Genomic DNA, 17603 nt, shown 5'->3' with positions numbered 1-17603 from the left:
TTTTAATTTTCCCACTGTTGTAGTTCTATGTATAATTTTCTAAGATACCTCCATAGTGGTTGTACCAGCTTACATTCCTATGATCTTTTTTATATGTTGCTCAATTCCATTGGTTAAAATTTTGTTGAGAATTTTTGTGTCTATATTCATCAAAGATATTGGCCTATGTTTTTCCTTTTTGTTAGTATCTTTGTCTGATTTTGGTGTTAGAGTGATAGTGGCTTCATAGAATGTCCTTGGGAGTGTTCCTTCTTCTACCTTTTGGAAAAGTTTGAGAAGGATGGGTACAAGGTCTTCTTTTCATGTTTGGCAGAATCTGCCTATGAAGCCATTTGGTCCTGGACTTTTGTTTGTGGGGAGTGTTTTTATTGCATACTCAAGTTCATTTCTAGTGACTGGTCTGTGCAATTGATCTATTTCTTCTTGATTCAGTTTTGGTGGGCTGTAAGTCTCTACAAAGTTGTCCATTTCTACTAGGTTTTCAAATTTGTTGGCATATAATTGTTCATAGTATTTGCTTATTGTTTTTTGTATTTCTGGAGTATCTGTTGAGATTTCTCCTTTTTCATTTCTTATTTTGTTTATTTGAGTTCTTTCTCTCCTATACTTGGTGAGTCTCATCAGAGGTTTGTCAATTTTGTTTACCAGCTCTTGGTTTTATTTATTTGTGTCTATTGCTTTTTGAATCTCCATTTTATTGATTTCCTCTCTGATCTTTATAATTTCTTTCCTTCTGCTGACTTTAGGTTTTGTTTATTTTTCTTTTTCTAATTCTTTTAGGTGGTGGGTTAAGTTGTCCATTTGAGATTTTTTTTCTTTTTTGATGAGGGCCTCTATCACTATGAATTTCCCTCTAAGCACTGCTTTTGTGGCATCCCATAGATTTTTAAATGGTTATGTTTTCATTATCATTTGTCTCAAGGTATATTTAAATTTCCCTTTTGATTTCCTCATTGACCCATTGGTTTTTTAGTAGCAATGTTTAGTCTCCATGTAGTTATTTTTTTTCTCATTTCTTTTCCTGTGGTTGATTTCTAGTTTAATGTCATCATTGTCAAAGATACTTGAAATAATGTCTATATTCTTACTTTTTTTGAGTTTAGTTTCATGCCCCAGTATGTGGTCAATCCTTGAGAATGTTCCATGTGCACTTGAAAACAATGTATAGTCTGATTTTTTTGGATATAATGTCCTGAAAATGTGAATTAAGTCTAACTTTTATATCATGTCATTTAGGATCTCTGTCTCCTTATTGATTTTTCTGTCTAGAGGATCTGTCCATTGATGTAAGTGTAGGGTGTTAAAGTCTCCTACTATTGTATTCCCATCAATATCCCTGTTTATGTCTGTTAGTAACTTGGGTGCTCCTATATTGGGGGCATATGTATTGACAATTGTAATATCCTCTTCTTGAATGGACCCTTTTATTATTAAACAGTGTCCTTCGTTGTCTTTCTTTATGGCCTTCATTTTAAAGAATATTTTGTCTGATATGAGTATTACAACTCCCACTTTCCTGTCTTTTCCATTCTTAGGAAATATCTTTTTCCATTCCCTCACTTTCAATTTATATGTGTTCTTTGCCCTAAGGTGAGTCTGTTAGAGACAGAATATTGTAGACTCTTTCTTTTTATCCAACCTACCACTCTATGTATTTTGATTGGAACATTCAGTCCATTGACATTTAAGGTAATTATTGATAAATACGTATTTATTTCCATTATAAACCTTGTTTTCCAGTTGATTCTACATTTCTTCTTTGTTCCTTTTGCTTTTTTGTTTTGTTTTTGGTTGGATGATTTCCTTTTATTTTAGGCACAAGCAATAAATAAAAACAATGAGGTTTAAAGGAACCTGTTTCAGGTTTCAGAAGTACTAAGAGATCCAATTTCTTGTTTAACTCTTGTTAAAAATGAGCACATCAGATTATCAATACACCAGTGGAGAACCTTCTGACCCTGGCTTGTGAGGTGACAGTTTGAATCTACTTTACAGGGTCCTCAGCATAGAGCTGAGGCTGCCTGGTGATGGGGGAGGGAGGAGGCAGCATGTGCAATGTGTGAGCATGTGAGTGCTCATGATTGAGTGAGTGAGTGTTTGTGTGTGTGTGTGTGATAGAGAGAGGGAGAGAGAGAGAGGGAGAGAACCTGCCTGATTCTGTCCCCCAGGGAGAAGCAGACCACCATGCATCACTTACTACTTACATGACCTGCTGGGCACTAGGCACTTGATCTAGGTAATTTTTTGTTGGGTTAATAACAACAGGCATAGAAAGAACATTTTCAGCATTTCTCACCTGAGGAGATAGAGAGGTTAGCCTCTTGTCCATCTATGTAGATGACACACCTACTATGGTGGGGCTAGGGTGGGGATTCAGATCTGCCTGGATGCAAAGCCAGCTTTCCTTCCATGACTTCCCACCTAGCCTGCCCTGTCTTAAGGAGGTTGGAGGCCCCCTCAGTCTCCATAACCACATCCCCAGTGATCCAGCAGCAGCATCCAAACCTCCAATAGGAGCTCAAGTGAGAGCCCCACTGTCAACAAAGTACTCCATCAGGCACCGAACCTGGCATTTTGGAAGATTATTATGGATAAAGACAGAAATGTAAAGGGCTTTTAGGTGAGCCACAGTTATCAGAGAATTCCAAGAAATGAAGTTTCATGTAACTACAGGCCGGGGAAATTTAATCTTCCCACTGTCAATTTCTTAGGTAACCACCTAGCTCACTCACATCCTTTTCTGAATATCATGCATATCAGCCATTTAATCCATATAATTCCCCTAATGAGTGGGGTTTCTGATCACCATTTCAAAGATAAAGAAAAGGAGACTCAGAGAAAGGAGAAACTCACTTAAAATCGAAGAGAAAGAGTGACATGTCCTGCTGCAGACTTCATTTTCCCTGAGATTATTCTAGATTCCTACAGTGTTGAGGGAGCAAGCCTTGCCCTGTGAAGGTGACCCCATGTGAAGCCAGAGCGAGGTTCACAGTCATGGCTAGTCTCCTCACAGCCTGGCCAGAGCAGGTTAACAATTCCTAAGATATAGGCGTGTTTCTTCTTTTAGAAGATCTGGGTGAGTGGAGCCAAGTTAAAAGAGCCAGGGGCCAGGCCGGGACACTGAATGATCCCTCACTAACAGCTTTTGCAGACATCTCTAGAGACCCACCTCATCTGCCCCAAATGGCTTTCATCTGTCTCCATCTTAAAATTTGGAAATGAATGTGTTTTGTAAACTGAAGAAAGCTCTATGCTGGGAAGATGTAATTATAATCACACTTGGAAAAAATTCTGAAAGGATTATTTAGAGATTATCTCTCTTTTATAGGTGAAAAAATATCCAAAGGAGCTAAATGACTTGTCAGATGGTGAGGTTGGGTGATGGCAGTACGGAGACCAGGGCCTGACCTTTCTTTTGGATTCAAGTCTGTGGAACATTAATTGCGCACCTACCATGTACTCAACATCTTGCTAGGTACATGGGAAAAGAAGAAGATGCCAGTCCCTGAACAAGAAATTTCCAAATTTTAAGATAGAGACAGATGAATGCCATTTGGGGCAGATGAGGTGGGTCTCTAGAGATGTCTGCCTAGCAGTCGGCTTGACATCAAATACATACTTCAGAAATGCCTGTTGAACAAATGGCTAGACTCATTGATGCTCACACTCTTGTTTCCTCTGGTGAACACTTAGAACCTAAATGGCCTACCCAAGGCCTGAGTTCATCCAGGAAGGCCCAGGGCTTGCCTGTCATCATTCCCCACTGTGTTCATCTGCATCTCCAATAAGATCACACTCTCTCCAAGGGCACAGTCCCTGGCCCTGCTCTTGCTTCTCCTGCTGTGGACTCAGCAGTGGCCAAGGAATCACAGTCCTGCACTATCTCTAGGACTGACAGCCTCGCGAAGGCAGGCACACACCCTTGGCCAGCACCAGAATGCCAGCATCCTCATGTGGAAACCGAGCCCACTTGGTTCCACAACAGGGTCCACACCATTCCCCCTACAAGCCACCATTCCCACCCCACATCCCCTAGGAGAACACTCCCTTGGGTACTCCCCCGCCCCCGCTGGACAGTAGGCCATTCTGCGGCCACCCTTTCTATACCTCTGACAAACCCAACACCTGCATCAGGATTTTTCACACAGCAGGTACTCGATAAGCTTGTGTGAAACACAGGAAACATTTTAACCACACAATGTTTGGCTTGTTTTCAATGAAGTTTTGCTGGCCTTTGAGGGTAAATGCTTTGAAGACCGTATTTTTCAAAGAGTTCCTATGCGAAGCCAGAATTAATAAGCATCTAAATTACAAATCTCACCATGTAGAACAAATTGGATTTCTTTTCATTAATAGCAAGGAAGCAGAAAACAAGCCCAATCCCAAGGGAGCCAAATGAATACAGTTATTCACCATTTTTTGCTGGCATTTTTTTCCATCTCTAAACCCATATTTATTCAATTATGCAGCTTATAAATACGGTCCCCGTGTGTCAGCACAGTTAACAAGTGGTCTCCAGTGTCAGGGACCTTCTGACAGCTCACCCAGCCTTGCAGGAACAGAGTCGAGGCTCTGAGCACGGGATTCTTTTTTCTTTTGGAGAAAAACAGCAACAACAGAAACTAGCAAAAACCAACCAAGCCTCAAATGATCACAATGTTCCAAATGTTATGATGTGGGCCTAGTGGCTTTTTAATCAAATAAATGTTAATGCTGTTCTCTGTAATAACAGGCATAGAAACTCTGCTATTGATGGAAAACAAAGGCCAGTCTATGCACAGAATATTTTTAAGTGTGCCTTCTTAAAAATGTACTTGCTTTAAAAACAGGCCTCTTTTGCAAAAATCCAAGTTATCATAATAGCAAAGGCTCTTCTCCAAAACAATTCCTATAAGAGCTGGAGAAAACTCCATTTCTGTGCTGGGGTTGCTCCTATACATTCTCATTTGCCTTGCTGGGCAGGGCTGGGGATAGCCTCTAGGACAAGCACTTGGTCCCCTGCCTGCAGAGCAGAAGCCCAACATCTAGCAAGATGGCCAGTCACACATCCTTTATCTCCTTGTCTCCAAAACAGAAGTTCTCCAAGTGCAATCCAGGGCCCCCAGGGGTTTTCTGTAACCCTTTGGAGGAAGAGCCCATGAACTCACAACGATTTCCATAATTTTATATAAATATTTTCATGTTTTTCACTTTGATTAACTCATGAGTGTACAGCAAAGTTTTACAAAAGCTACACAAGGTATAATATTACAATAGATTGAGTGAAAAAGCCACAATGACAATTCTGCTGTCTTCTATGAAGTTGGATCTTAAAGAGATTTGCCATAATGTAAAGCAATGCCAGGTTTCTCACTGGATTCACTTTGTTTTGGACAATATAGTTACTTTTCCAGTAAAGACGTTATTTATGTCCACAAGTAATGGGTTGATTGTTGTTGAATTAATAAATACTTCTAACATACGTCATTTTTTTTTTTCTTTTTAGGGCTGTACCCACAGCATATGGAAGTTCCCGGGCTAGGGGTCAAATCAGACTGCAGCTGCTGGCCTACCCCACAGTCATAGCAATGCCAGATCTGAGCCATGTCTGTGACTTAACACCACAGTGCACGGCAACACCGGATCCTTAACCCACTGAGCAAGGCCAGGGATTGAACCTGCCTCCTCATGAACATTATGTAAGGTTCTTAACCCACTGAGTCACAGTGGGAACTCCCAAATATGTCAGTTTTAATTCTAATAAGGTAAGTGTTGATAGAAAGAACCTACCTACATAAATAAGTCCTTTGTGGTTCTCAGTAATCTTTAAAGAGTGTAAAGAGGTCCTGAGACTAAAGAGCATGAATGGCCCTGCCCCAGGACCCTCCTCAGCTCTGCCTGGGCCGGCTCTACTCCAACTCATCCTGCAGACCCATCCCCAACACGCCTTCTCTGGAAAGCCACTGCAGAGCCTCCAGGCCCCAGGCAAAGCCAAGGCTCTATAGCTGTAGCAATTACTTAGTATTGCATCCATAGATTTCCCTGTCTGTCCTTTCCAGTGTCAACTCTGTAAGGTAGAGCTGGGAGTTTTGTTCCTGCATTCTTGCTACCCAGGAAGCCTTTGCTAAATGCTGAAGGAAGGAAGAAAAGCAAAAGGAAGGGAGGCAGGCGAGAGAGTCCTTACAGGGATTTGGGTCTGAAGGGTGTTAATCTAAGAGCCAGTAAGGCCCATAAAACTCTCAGCCACAATATTTCACTGAGGGCCTAATCTTGGCTCAGCTCTGTGTCAAGGTCTAGGTTTCTATATATTATGTAAAAAGATGCCTTGATGTACTTATGACACTGTAGATTTGGGAACCCTACCCCTGGAGATAGACAGCAAATCCCTGGTGGGTGCTTTCCGGGCAATAGCTTCCAGGGAGGAAGCCAAAACTACAGTTTTCTGAGGAAACAAGAACAAACGTTTGCAAGCTGTTGACAATTTGGAAGTTCTATCAAAAGACAAGGCTGTACACAAGACCATCATCCCATGTGGCATTCCTCTAACCACTCACAGAAGCACTATCATCACAGGGGAGGAGAGAGACATGTTGCCCTCAGAGCTCCAGCAGGTGAGTTTGCATAAGTCGGTGCCTAATTCTGGAATGGCACATGTCCATGCAAACTGAATGAGATGGAGATCACTAGTGTGATCGAACCCAGCCACGGTCGACAGAGTCAGCCAGCCCTGCAGCCCCTTCATGACATGGTGAGGTGGGATGTTGACCGCGTGGGGCACAGCTAAAGTTCAGTGGTTGACACAAAGTCACAGGGATGGGAGTTCCCATCGTGGCTCACCGGAAATGAATCTGACTAGCATCCATGAGGACACAGGTTTGATCCCTGGCTTTACTGAGTGGGTTAAGGATCCAGCATTGCTGTGAGCTGTGGTGTAGGTCGAAGACACGGCTCGGATCTGGCATTGCTGTGGCTGTGGTATAGGCCAGCGGCTACAGATGCGATTAGACCCCTAGCCTGGGGACCTCCACATGCTGATGGTGCAGTCCTAAAGACACACACACACACACACACACACACAAAGTCACAGGGACAGAAGAGGAAGAAGGCGATTTGGACAGGCTAAGACGACACATACCTCCCTATACCTGGTTAACGGTCTTACCACTTCTCTGATGAGCAAGGATGGTGGGTAAAACAAGTCCACCTCTCACACTGGACTTAAACATGAATTCCCTGCAAATTTGCAGGAAGTTACTTAATACACTCAAGGTATGATTATAACAGTGCTTTAGTAAACATAATGGAATTTATTATGTGGTGTAGTTTCATTCTCAACTAATTCTTCAAACAATCTTTTTGATTAAGGACTCCTGAAGGCTCATTTCAGAAAGAGGGATTGGAACAGGGGGTGCCCATGTAACCACTCAAGTCAACCACTCAAGTCAGGATTTGGGCAGCAGGAATGTGGCTGCCAGGACAAGGCCTGCTCCCATTCTGTTGGGCTGTGTACTGCAGCTATTGGAAACTTTGTCCTGGAGTAATCTGGGAGGACTTCCTGTAGGAGGAAGCATTTGGCACAGGGCCGTTAGGAACCAGTAGTGTTAGGCAGAGTAGAAGGGAAAAGCGGGCACCTTAGTCTATGGAGATTCTGAGGCCAAGGAGAAGCAGCAAGGTTGGAGGCCAACCTTGAGTTGGGTGCTGCATATCTATCACCTGGCAGTGAACTATTCAGAGTCTATTGTAAAGGGCCTGCTGACCTTTCCATTCAGCCTGGGCCCAGACCTCACATCCCCAAGCCACCCCTTGGCTCAGGCCTGAAATGCCCTCCTTGCTTCTTCAAATCCCTCTGTCCCCTTAGCTTGGCTCTGATGCCCCCATCCTCCCCATTCTGCCCAGTTGGGTTTCTGTCCCTGTGCCTCTTCAGTCTCACAGCAGCTTACTTGCATATCCCTTCAGGTCATGCCTTAAAGTCTGGTTCCTTGTGTGGTCATCCCCACCCTGCTCTCCTCCAAATGCTTCCCCAGTAGACAATGCACACACAGGAAGTGCACTGTCCTTTGCCTGGCCCATAAAGATTTTATGAATGAATGAATGAATGAATGAACAGTGTAATGAGTCTCCCTATGCGATCCTGGGCAAGTGATCTCCCTCCCCTGGGCTTTGTCTTCCCCATCTCTGCAACTTGACCATTGACTGTGGCCTCCCCAGTGGGAGGTGGGTGGGCTTCTAGCTAGAGCTTCTTCATTTCTCAGTGCTTCCTGTTCCCTCTGCACAGTCTGTTCCTGGCCTAAGCCTCCTCACCCCTCCAGAAACAACACAAACAGCTTTGTCCTGCTGACCTCTTTGTAGCCCCTCTGGGTCCTAGGCACTTCTCATCACACACACTGCAGCTATGAGTTTCTATGCTTTCTCTTTCTCTAGACCACGAGTTCCTTGAAGGTTCATGTAAATTACAGGAAGGTTCAATGTAAGGTACAGTCTTCGTTATCCTTACTACTGTTAATAGCTTCCATGGAATGGGCACCATATTCCAGGCATTGTTTTAAAAATTTTACATAGATGATTTCCTTAAATATTTGCAACGGGCCAGTGAGCTAATATGTATTTTACAGGTGAACTATATTGTGCCTATTTTACAGATGAGAAAACAGAGTCAGAGATGTTTCCTGAATCCCCAGGTCACATAGCATATAGGTGGAAGGTCCAGGAATTGTGTTCAGGCCTCTCTAAATCAAAGCCAGAACTTTAAATGACTTTTTTTTTTTTTTCTTTTTTGGCCTCCCTGAAGCATACGGAGTTCCTGGGCCAGGGATCAGATCTGAGCCACAGTTTCGACCTAAGCCACAGTTGCAGCAATGTCAGATCTTTAACCCACTATCCCAGGCTGGGGATCAACCCTGGGTCCCAGTGCTCCCAAGATGCCACCAATCCCATGGTGACACAGCAGGAACTCCTAAACGACTATTCTTTGCATGATCCCACCTCTTAGCATGAGGCTTAGCACATAGTAGATGCAAGGTAGATTGTTGGTAATGGATGAATGAATGATTATTAGGTTGAGCCATCATTATGGAACTCGAAAGCCCTACATAGTATCCTCTCTGCTCAAGGAAAGATGTCATATCACGTCTTTGGGCCTCAGCTTCACTATGTAGTCACTTGCCATAACACTATAAGTTGAGGGTCTGCAAACTTTTGCACAGACTGCAGGCTAAGCATGGTTTCTATATTTTTAAATGTAAAAAAGACTCTGACCTTTCAAGAAAATGGTTGCTCAATTTTGCTCCTTGGCCTGCAAAACCTAAAATGTTTACTATCTGGCCCTTTACAGAAAACGATGTGCCAAGCCCTGCTTTGTATAGTAAATACTTCACAAGTGTATTGTGAGAAATGAATAAATGTTGTTGGAGGAAATATTCTGAAAAGGAAGATGTGGTAGCAAAGGCATTTCTATGAATAAGAACTTTTTTTTTTTTTTTTTTTGCCTTTTGTCTTTTTGAGGGCCACACCCGCAGCATATGGAGGTTCCCAGGCTAGGAGTCTAACTGGAGCTACAGCTGTCGATCTACACCACAGCCATAGCCACGCCAGGTCTGAGCCACGTCTGCAACCTACACCCCAGCTCACGGCAATACCAGATCCTTAACCCACTGAATGAGGTCAAGGATCGAACCCGCAACCTCATGGTTCCTAGTTGGATTTGCTTCTGCTGCGCCACAACAGGAACTCCAAATGATAACTATTAGTATTAGTTACAGTTTGGATGCTGGGGGTGACTATCTTTCCCAAAGTCCTTTGTGCCCATTAAAAAATAGTGGGCATGAGAGTCTATCGCTTCTAAGCCTCTGAATGGCTGTGTGGATTCTGTGCAAGATTGATTCTCATATCGATGCAGAGATCACTTCAAGGACTGAGACTGACTGACTAAATGCCCAACTGGATAAAATATTTGGAAAGCAAACAAATCAAATTGAGTCCACATGTTTCCTAATTAGTTAAAATATTAGTAAAGAGCCATTTACTTTAAATAATGCCCAGAGAGTTCCACAGGGAGGAGTGGCTGCAGGGTTTAAATTTTACTTAAAGGTATTGGGCACACCCAGGAGATGGCTCCTGTAGTCCAGCCCTTGTCTGTCCATGTCTATCCATCTGGCAGACCAGTTACTCCTGCTGGCTCCATCCAAGCTTGCTCTTCTCTCTCTCTCTCTCTTTTTTTAGGGCGACACCCATGGGCATATGGAAGTTCCCAGACTAGGGGTCTAATTGGAGCTGTAGCACAGCAATGCTGGGTCCAAGCCACATCTGAGACCTACACCACAGCTCATGGCAATGGCAAAGCTGGATACTTAACCCACTGAGCAAGGCCTCATGGATACTAATTGAGTTCTTCTTTTTTTTTTTTTTTTTTTTTTTTTTTGCTTTTTAGGACCATACCTGTGGCATGTGGAAGTTCCTGGGCTAGGGGTCAGATCAGACACGGCCTATGCCACAGCCACAGCAACGCGGGATCCGAGCCTTGTCTGTGACCTATACCACAGCTCATGGCAACGCCAGTTCCTTAACCCACTGAGTGAGGCCAAGGATCAAACCCTCATCCTCATGGATCCTAGTCAGGTTTGTTAACCACTGAGCCACGACAGGAACTCCACTAATTGGGTTCTTAACCTGCTGAGCCACAAGAGGAACTCCTCCTGTTTCTCTCTTGAATCTCAGGTTCTAAACTTGAAAATTAACTCAAGTTAACCCTCTTCTCTCTATCTAATAGGGCAGTTATAAGGAACTAATGGAAAATGGATGGAAAAAGGAACTAATGGATGTGATGGTATACCCTTTGCTATGACCAGAAAGAATAAAACAGCTCTCACAGGAGAGATGGTCGGAGCCAGAAACCATAAAGAAAATATTGGTAGATTTGACTTTATTAGTTAAACATTTAACTAATATTTATTAAACTCCTATCATGTGTCAGGCATACACAAAAATTCACATACTTCCACAGAGAAAACAAACTTTTAAAATGCGAAACAAATTTTTAGAATGTTTGCATTGTATATGACAGACAAAGGGTATCATTAATTTATAAAGAGCTCTTACAAACAGGTAAGAAAATGGTGAGCATCTCAATTAAATTACAAAAGGATGTGAATTAGACAATTCATAAAAAATAAACCAAGTGAGCCGTAAACCTCTGAAGAGATGCTTGGCCTTACTAGTAATCAAAGAAACGCAAATTGAAATGACCCATGGGATGTCATATTCCATTATGGCAATGAGCCAAGGAGGTAAAGGGCCTGATGTGGGCAGAGGTGGGAGGGGAAGACAAGAAGGTAAATTAGTTCCCAGAGGGCAACTTATGTATGTATCAACATCTTCAATCAACACACCTTGTCTTTACCAACTTTCCAACAGGACGGTTTTTAGGGAACAGATACAGTGGTTCTAAAGATTCTAAAGATCACCTTCAAGAATAAATATGTGAGGACTGCCAGAGAGCTTCAGAACAGAAGGTCTTTCCAGATCCCAAGACAGTTAAAGGTAGAAAGCTGTGGGTTGTAGGTACAAGAGAAGACATATAGATCAGGAGAGGTGCATGGAGAATTCATAAACAAATCCAGGAGTAAAGGTTGCATTGGAAATCAGGGTGGGAGTGGGGGCAGAGGTGACTATTCAAACAGAGGAGGCTTGGGGCTGTTGTATAATTCTTCAGGGAAAAAATAAAGCTAGATCTTCCCATCACATTTTAAACCAAAATAAATTTCAGAGAGATTAAAGATTTATATGTAAATAATAAAAGTATCCAAATACTGAACAAAAATGTGGGTAAATCCCTTTATAATTTTTATAAGCTTTTCTGTAAAGGAAAAAAAACTATGATAAAGTTAAAAGATAAATTTAAAAGCTAGGGGGATTATTTTAACTTACATGATGGATAAAAGGCTAAAATCCCCAAAACAAAAATTGATTCCAAAGTCACAAGGAAAAGTTCAATATCCTTTCCCCTAAATGGATAAAGAAAGCGAATAGGCAATTTATAGTGGAAATATAGTCAATAAACATATGCTCATCCTTGCTTATGATAAATATAAAGAAAAACAAGATATCATTTTTTTCTAGAAAACTGGCAAAACAATATATATAAAGCTATGTATTGATATAAAATTTTAGAGAAAAGGGAGGGAAGGAGAGAGAAAATGAATGCTCATTGATGATGAGGTTTGAATACACTCATACATCATGGGTGGGGATGAAAACTGGTCCCCAGCCTCAAGGTGTCTCTGCTCCCCCACTGGCTAAAAATGAAAATGACAATAGCTCCCTGAAAACACTACTACTAATTGAAATATTGGTATTGGAAGTACTCTATAATTTCATAAGGCACAGTCATGTACCTTATTGTGTGCTGTTCTCCTAGCAATTCTGTGAGTAATATATCCCCTTATTTGGCAGACGATGAAATTAACCACGAGAGAGGTTAAATAACTCGCTTAATGTCACTTGGCTAATAAACATGAGAAAATGAATTTACACCCAAGGCTTTGGACTCTGCATCCTGCATAGTTTTCTTCTCTGTGTAGCCCTTGTTTTAATGGCCACCAGGAAGGCTGGGGTGAGCAGAGATGGATGGTGCAGCTTGTGGTGGGGGTGTCAGTTGGTTCATTCTTCAACAAGGATTTGGGAAGGAGTTAGTGCACGGCCAGCATGACGTGAGATGATCAGGACCCAGTTGTGTTCAAGGCAGGTAATGTTCTAATGTTCTAATGAGCTCTATTTTAGTGAGGCAGATAGGAGAAGGACAAATATCAATGGCATAATGAACTGGATGAACCAGAGAAGGCTTAAATGAGATATTTGGGCCAAGACGCTCTTAACTAGATGGAGGCAGCTGAGAGTTGTGGCATGGACAGAGCCACAGTCTCTAAGGGAGGGACCAGCAAATGCACAGACCCCACCTGTTGGAGGAACAGAGAGACCACAGGGTCTGAGAGTCCAGAGCAAGGGCAAGATCGGTGGGTGGGTGAAAGGTACAGGAGGCAGCAAGCCCCCCTCCAGGCCCTGGGGGCTTTGCAGGTCACGGGGAGGGGCTGGCTTTAATCTCCAAGACATCGGAAGTCTTCGAATTGAATTAAACAAGGGAGAACTATGATCCAGAATTTGCTTTAGAGGACCCTCCAGCTTTAAATGAGGAATGTACAGAGGAGGGGCAAGGACTGGAGAAGAGAAATCAATGGGGAGGCTCATGGGGTCCTCCAGGTGGGGGATGACACGACCCTGGCTGTGGATGGACAGGGGGCACTTAGCAATGACTGGGAGTCTGAGTGGTTGGGAGCCTCAACTTTAGCTGGAGAGGAATGAAGGGTGATGAACTCAGGTAGGAGGAGGGGACAGGGCTCTGCTTTGACATTGGATTCAAATGGCTTGGGAGACAGTAGAGCAGAGATGACCAGTAAGTAGGGGAATGTGAAGGCCTGGGGTTCACAAGTGTCTGGCCTGGAGAGCGGGACTGGTGAAAGCACTGCCTAAAAGACCCTCCAATATTCAGCTACCTGATAGAAGAAGAGGAGGTAGCAAAGGGACTGAGCAGAAACTTCCAGGGAGACCCTGGAATCCCAGAGCCTAAGGAAGAAGTGTTTCAATAAGGAGAGGGCAATGGGCACCTCTGAAGGATGCGACGCCCAGCAGGGAGCAGGCAGGGGAGTGTTCATCTGATATGAGCTTCGTGCTGACTTTGACAAAAGCAATGTCAGCTACATGCTGGGGAGGAGGACAGATTGGGGGGGTGGAGTAATAAAGTACAGGGGTGGGGCAATGAGTACAGGCAACTTGTTGGAGATGAACAACGGCTAACAAAGAGTGAAAGTGGATCCTGGACTGGCCTTTTCTACATGCTTCACATGGATTCACTGAATGTATCAAAGATTCTGTGGGATGATTATTGTGACAGCCCCCTTCTATAGATGAAGAAACTGGGATGCAGAGAGATGAGCAGTGCTTTGCTGGGAAGGTTGGTAGAGATCTTTGGATGAAGTTAAAGGTGAAGAACGGGGAGGAACTACATTTTTTTTCTCCTTTTAATTGCAGATAGTTGGGCCTGTTTGTGTGCTGACAGGAGTGGTTCCTTAGCAAGGGGGTATGAAAAAGGGCATCACTGCGGGTCAAGTGATGGATTGGCTCTGAGAACAGCAAGGCCTCACCTCCACTGAAGGGTGGGAAGTTTGGGAGCTGTTTTCTGATGGCTTCTATTTTCACAATAAAGTATGGGGTGGGGTCATCAGCTAGAGGAGTAGAGGCTAAAGGAAGTTTTATGACTACATATTACATTATTCATGTCACACTCCCACGTGGAGGGTGAGTCAGGATCCTGCCAGGATCTAAATCAGGGGAGAGGCTTCTCCATGTCATCTTTTGGCTACGCTATGACTGGGTGTATTGAGTCTGCCCTCCCCGCCCCCGGATGGACCATGAGCTTCTAAGACATGGGGGTGTCCCTTTTGTTTCTCCTCCTTCTCTTCATTTGCAACAGTCTCCACCTGTCCCTCAATCTCACCTCAAAGGCTCCCCTTTGAGAGGACTGACCTGGTCATCTGTGTCCAAATCAAAGACCTCCTTTCAGACGGATGGATGCTCTCCAGCGCCTTGCAGGATCCTCCTCCTGCTCCTCCTCCTCCCAGAAATGGGAAGCTCCCAGAAGGCAGGGCTCTGTCCTCTTAGCCACCTCTGAAACTTCCTCTGTTACCAGCCCCCAAAAACTCCCACCCAAAGCTGACTCATGGGAATGGCTCAGCAAATGACTGCAAGATGAACTCAATCTCATGCCAAATGAGGCTCAAAAAAAAAAAAAAAAAAAAACTCATAAAATGGGAGTTCTCAGACAATTCCAGAATCCATCATTATCTTAAACATGCAAAAAGATAATGGAAGTCTTTCCTGATGCCTATTAGCAAAATTAGAGCACTAAAGGGATTTTTGATCTTTATTTCTCCACCTTTTACATAAAGTCTGGTTTTAAAAGCCTTAAAAATGTCTGTTCAGCATCTAGTAGTCTGGTCAAAGAGGCTTCAGAGACTATTTTACATGCCTCACAAGCCCTGTTTCTAACCTGAAAACACAATTTCACCTGACTCAATATGAAAATTTGTCATCATTTAGCATATATGAGCTCTTGATAAAATCTTATGTTTTGGGTCCTTAAATCTTGTCCGATGTCTAAGAAACTTATATATGAGACAATTGACAGGGTTATATTTTCAGTTCATGAGCAAGTTGGCAGGGATGTGAGTTTAGAAAGGCAACAATTGCCCAATTCTGTCCTTCTACGGGTATATCCTGTGGTACATGGGTGTGCTCATTTCTTCACTCATTCATTCATTCAACAAATGCTACTCAAGTCACCTGTGATATGCCAGCCATTGTCTGTTAAAGAAGGAAGGGAGTAAAGGTTTACTCAAGTGTATGGCCTTGACTCTGAAAACAGTGAGGAAGAGGGCCTGAAGTAGGACAGGGGCCTGGTCACATGGCGCCAGAGCTGGGATCATGCTGTGGAATTAGGCTATGGTCCCCGCAGGTGCTGTTCCCTGACCTTAAGTTTTTGGCCCGTTGCATATAAAGATTAATTAGGTACCTGAAGAAAGACCTCAGTTTCTGAAAATACAGACACTATAGATGACAACCAGCTTCACAACTGGACTCTGAACCAGGCTGTCTGGGTTTGAATCCCTCACGTCTGTTTCCTAGCTGTGTGACCTTGGACTTCTCGGTGCCTCATTTTTCCCATCTAAACAATGGGCATGATGCCACAGCTCATCTCGTGGAATTCTGAAGATTAAAGGATTGAACACGGGGAAAGACCTTGGAACCATGCCCACGCACACTATAAACATTTATACTGCCATATTGGGGCTACTCCTTGCTGGGTTTTGTGGACACCAAGGGAACAACTATGGTCCCTCTCCTCAGAAAGCAACCAGTGGCGATCCTGGAAGACTTCAGCACAGTGTGATCAGGGCAATAATGCAATAGCAGAGCAGCAGTGACTCAGGATGGGGGAGGAGAGGTGTCTGTGGAGGTGGCAGAGAAAGAATGCAGTTCACTCAGGAGGCTGTTGAGAATGCCCTGGCCTGTGAGGAAGCGGCTGGATTTTCCCCACTAATAGGTTAATTCATTAGTGTCCAAGCCTAATTCATAGTCAGTTTCATAGAAATCTCTTGGAAGGTGCTAATGGGACCTTCTGAGGCATCGATGATGGCATTGCAAGCGATAATTAGTCCATGGTGTTGGTGGAAGCAGGAGCTGCTAACTGGAGCATGGTGAGAAGAAGGAAAATCAAAACAATCGATCAGCATTTCCTCCATCCAATATGCAAACCTCAGAAATTATGTCTGGACTGGGGAGGCTGGGTGCCTTGAAGAAACTTAGGGAATCATCGTGTCCCAATCAGCTGCTCTCTTCCCCAGCCAGCACTGGAAGACTCTTTCCAGAACATCCAGGTAACGGTGTTTAGGGATGGCAAGAAAATCTTTTCCCAAAGAGCCGGGTCTCTGAGAGAATCCTAGGGAGCAGGTATAATCACTCCTTACTTCCCAGGGGCTTGGGTGAAAGGGGAAAGGCCAGGACAGTGAGTTGCCTGTGCACTGGTCTCAACATGCGCCCCGAAATAGAGGCCTTTCCCTCCATTTCCTCCTGCCTTTCTCCCTCCTTCCTTCTGCCTTCCTTTCCACATGCCTTTCTTTCTTCCCTCAAATTTTCACTTCTATTTTTATGTGATATGTGTCCATGATTAAACACTCAGAGATGACAGGAGGTATGTACATGAAAGGTAGGCTGCCCACACCCATCACTGATCCTCCTGTTTGCTGTTCTGCTGATTGCTTTTCAAACGAAGGTTAGGCCTTGTCTACTGGGAAGAGGAAATGATGAGCAAAAACCTGAGCTAAAAACTTCTTGATAATCAGAAGGTAGGGTCCTCCCCTGATCCAAACCCACTCTGGAAGATGAGATGCTGAGTCCTCAGAGATTTTGGAAGTGCTGTTTGGCTCATTGGTCCATCCTTCTCCTCCTGAGCACTGGAGATGCTCTCAGGTGGAGAATCCAATTTGAGAGGCACAGATACAGTACCTGGCAAACTGATCAGGAGAAGAGCGGGGCCTGTGTTGGAATTCTGGCTCTGCCCATTTCTCACAAGCTGTGTGACCCTGAGTAAGTCGCTGAACATCTCTGACCCTAAGTTCAGAGTTTGTAACGTGGGAATTTAATACCTACATTACTGGGCTGCTTGAAAGATTTACATGAATTAAGATATATATTAAAGTGTGTGTGTGTGTGTGTGTGTGTGTGTGTGTGTGTGTGTGTGTATAAACTATTCCCTTCTTTAAGAAAATAAGCTATGTCTCTTCAACTTTCACCATTGTTATGGATAACCTTTTTTTTTTTTTTTCTAAAAAACAAACAAACAACTTCAGTGAGATATGAATGAAGTGCAAGAAACTGCATACACTCCGAGTTTACATTTTGATTGGTTTGGGTCTGGGTATATATGCGAAACCATCCCTGCAATCAAGATAAAAAGCATTTTCATCAGCAGCCTCCCACCCCCATTTTTTCACATCCCTTCACAATTCACCCATCCC

The 17603-nt window shown here is 43.5% G+C and overlaps 1 protein-coding gene and 1 long non-coding RNA gene across 2 annotated transcripts in view; both read right to left on the bottom strand.

Annotated features, from left to right (window-relative positions):
• Positions 1–17603, bottom strand: part of CLSTN2 (calsyntenin 2) — a 647862-nt gene that overhangs the window by 266623 nt on the left and 363636 nt on the right. The gene's annotated exons all lie outside the window — the stretch shown is intronic.
• LOC146397496 (uncharacterized) overlaps positions 1–17603 on the bottom strand; it is a 148418-nt gene that overhangs the window by 47539 nt on the left and 83276 nt on the right. The gene's annotated exons all lie outside the window — the stretch shown is intronic.

Source organism: Sus scrofa, chromosome 13 (genome assembly GCF_054392235.1).
Source record: "Sus scrofa isolate SSC_HxYL_T2T_F1_AM1 chromosome 13, Sscrofa_HxYL_maternal_Yorkshire_Landrace_v2.0, whole genome shotgun sequence".
Classification (NCBI taxonomy): domain Eukaryota; kingdom Metazoa; phylum Chordata; class Mammalia; order Artiodactyla; family Suidae; genus Sus; species Sus scrofa.
This window is presented reverse-complemented; position numbering and strand designations above follow the sequence as displayed.